The sequence below is a fragment of the Octopus bimaculoides genome, chromosome 6 (genome assembly GCF_001194135.2).
Source record: "Octopus bimaculoides isolate UCB-OBI-ISO-001 chromosome 6, ASM119413v2, whole genome shotgun sequence".
NCBI classification, from domain to species: Eukaryota; Metazoa; Mollusca; class Cephalopoda; order Octopoda; family Octopodidae; genus Octopus; species Octopus bimaculoides.
The window spans coordinates 45,202,301-45,206,086 of record NC_068986.1 but is presented as its reverse complement, the minus strand read 5'-3'; positions in this window follow the sequence as shown (position 1 = coordinate 45,206,086).

The window sequence follows — 3,786 nt, the reverse complement described above, 5'->3', positions numbered from 1 at the left end:
CGAGTTGGGAACGCTTCTCAAAAATAACCTGCAGTTGTTTCCTTCAAAATTCCTACATGCTCGAAATGTACATACATCAAGGTATATTTGTAGAAAATTTCACGAAAAAATATTAATTTTCATGGAAGTTAAGAAGAATTTAAATGGACTCTGTTGAAATTTCTGAAAATTGTCCCCCACCCCCATTCCAAAACACTTTCACCGGAAATTTGTATATTCGGGATCTACATAATAAATAATATATGCATAGAAAATTTCATTAAAAAATATTCATTTTTCTGAAAGTTATGACCTCCCAAAGTCTGGTGGGTAAAACCCTGTAGTTATGCCCATGTTATTTGTTTTTGAAGTACGGAAGTAAAATTTGGCCTTTCAATTTTGATTATTAAGGAGGCGTATCTAAATACTGCCGGCCATTTTGCTCTACAATCTAACAATTATACCAATTCACCACCGTTTGTAGTACGTGCCTAGTTAACCCTTTGAACAGAGAAAGCGAATATATCCGTTCAAAGTTTTATCATCGTTAAGTGCAGGAAGGGATTTAGCAAATAGCTTTGAAAAAAAAACTTTCCTTATCCTGCGAGGAGCGGAGAAACTCCCAGTGACACTTTTTGCAGATAACGATATTTTAGATTTTCTTAATTTCTTCACATATTTCATCAAACTTCTCTTTACAGAGCGAGAATCAAATACTTTTAGTGGTGAATTATGAACCGTACTTACATGTGATATTGAAACTGTATTGCAGAAGCAGAAAATATCAATTGTTTTATGGTGGATAATTAACATCATTACGAGAATGACCCCGAAGTTTAATTACGAAGTCAAAGGGAATGAACTTATGAAATATAGGGATTTAAAAGACCAAATATTGTCCTCGTAGGAAGAACTACGAGGAAATATTTTCAGGGTCATACGACCTGCTAAACATTGCATTCAAATTTCTCCTAAATTACACCACCACCTCTGTCTTAAAAAAAAATGAAAGAAGGAACAATTGGAGCTTAAATATACTAAGGATATATGGTTATTGTTGACCCATCTTTGATTATAAGGTCTGCATGAACTTGGGTTAAAACAACGACAATAAATGTATGTACAAATCAAAGAGGGGTGCTCTACATGGCCAAGTCTCCTAAATATCAGACCTTTCCGTTTTAAAAAGCAGAAACACGAGTCTTGTGGAAAAAATAAAAAAGGAAGATAGGATGGTCACAATTAGATTGCGCAATTAAGTCTGCCTGACCAGGGCTATCCTTGAGCAAAGTACGAACAACTACAAGGCTAGTTATGTATCAAGTGTGAATGTAGAAGCAGTAGAACTAGCGAAGCTCTTGTTTAAGCGAAGAAATATTTACGCAGAAAAGAGGAGAAAATCGGATTTTCAAAGAACACAAATCATTGATCTGTTCTTAAAAATGAAAATCAACAGATTTTTTTTTCACTCCTATGATTATGCTCACCACTTTATCTCATTGCTTTATAATATACTTAATGTAGTATTTTATGAAATTTTGCTGGGAGACAAATATTACTATTAAAATGCACCACCACCACTACTACTACTACTACTACTACTACTACTACTACTACCTCATTTTGCATCAATGTTCTATCAGCAATTTTTGTGAAACCAGAATGACTGTGTAGCGAGTACGATTGCACCATGGTGTCTGAATTAATTTGTTCTCTGTGATATAATGTAGCTAAAAGAAAACTCAATGACAGTAAGAACAGAATATATTTATATATGATTTTCATGCTGTAGATTTGAAGTAACTGTGTTTGTCAAGTTTAGTTCAAATAATTTAAGTCAAATATGTTTGTTTCATATTTTAGCTAATCACACATTCAGCGGTCTAGGCGAGTCCTACAATGTGTGCCCTCTTTTTGCAGTCTTACATCATACGTCCCTTTTAATGATTTTTGTTTAATATAAATTCCTCCAGCCATCTCACTCTTTACATTATCTGAAAGATACTTCTGAAAAATCATAATTAACACAGGCGCAGGCGTGGTAAGAAGCTTGCTTCCCAACCACGTGGTTCTGGGTTCAGTCCCACTACGTGGCATCTTGGGCAAGTGTTGTCTACGATTGCCTTGGGCAGACCGAAGTCTTATGAGTGGATTTGATAGACGAAAACTGAAAGAAACCCGCCATGTATATATATATATATATATATATATATATATACATATATATATATATATATATATATATATATATACATATATATATATACATATACACACACACATATGCGTGCGTGTGTGTGTGTGTGTGTGTTGTAGTTTATCCCCCACTGCCACTTGACAACCAGTGTTGGTACGTTTACCTCCCTGTAACCTTAACGGTTCGGCAAAGGAGACTGATAGAATAAGTACCAGGCTTTAAAAAATTAGTAAGTGCTGGGGTCGATTCAGTCAACTAAAAATTCTTCAAAGTGGTGTCGAAGCATGGCCGCAATCTAATGACTGAAACAAGTAAAAGAAAAAAGATGGAGGATAAACAACAGCACAATAAATGTGTGGCGTTACTACTATGCATATCACCAACTAAATCTGTTTTCTGGCAAAAATTTTTAATGGTTTTCGCGAGAAGTGGGTCGCACTTCTGAAAAAATTCAAGGGAAATCAGAAGGAGCCATTCAGCAAGAACCACAGGTTGATATAATCGACTTACTCGCTCCCGCGAAATTTCTGGCCTTGTGCCAACATTTGAAAACATTATTATTATTATCATAAACGGTGTTTATTACATTTCTCCATTGTTCTAGTATTGGTTATATTTAAAACAACTGAAGAGCTGTAGTTGTTGAACCCCAGTTCAGCTATGGTTGAGGAAATCTAGGCTCATAAGTGCTCCAGCTCTAACCATCTCGATTTTTTTTTCGTTTTGGCATATATTGTATGTCATAGTTGAATGTGTTCCTATTATAGGCAGAAGGCTCAGATCTGTGGGAAATTTGATTGCTATTTGTAGCACGTTGAAGGACGTTGACTCAAAAGAAATAATAGTAACAATAATTCTTTCTAATCTAGCCACAAGGCCCGAAATTTTAAGTGAAAGGAATAGTCGATTACATCGACCCCAGTGCTCAACTGGTACGTACTTATTCTATTGACTCCCGAAAGGAGAAAGGCCAAGTCAACCTCGGTGGCATTTGAATTCAAAACGTAAAGCCAGAAGAAATGCCCCTGACCAATTTGCTCGAAACGGTAAAGTTGTGGAAATGTTTCACCATCACATACGAAAACCAGTTCTAGCTACATAACAACTCTACTGTTCACCTGCAGTGACAGCAACAAATTATCTCTCTTTCTCGTCTCATCATCCATACACAACTTTGTATATAAGCTGATATAGCCAAGAATTACTCTCTACTTTGATAAAGGGCTCTGCCTAACACACAAGATTTCTCCTTCTCTTTCTTCTCCTTGTGGTGTACTTTTTTTTTTTTTTTTTCCAAATTACATTTCGTTTCTCTTTAGCCGTTGCCTTTTATTTTTATTTCTCTTTATAACAGGAATGTTCTGAAATGCATTTTAGGCTCAAAGCAATTTTTTTAAACAAGTTATAAGTCACAGAAGGAGAAGAGAGAAAGGTGTTCGTATAAACTTCAGAGGCCCTCCGTGATGTTGGCATTGTTGCAGTCGATGTTCTGTAGATTGATGGCATCGCTCATAAAACTTGGACTGGAGAATATTCGAGATTATTCTAGGAAGGAAGGAAAAGATGAAATGATTAGTGCTGGGAAATAGGACAGTCGGAATGGTGAGGAG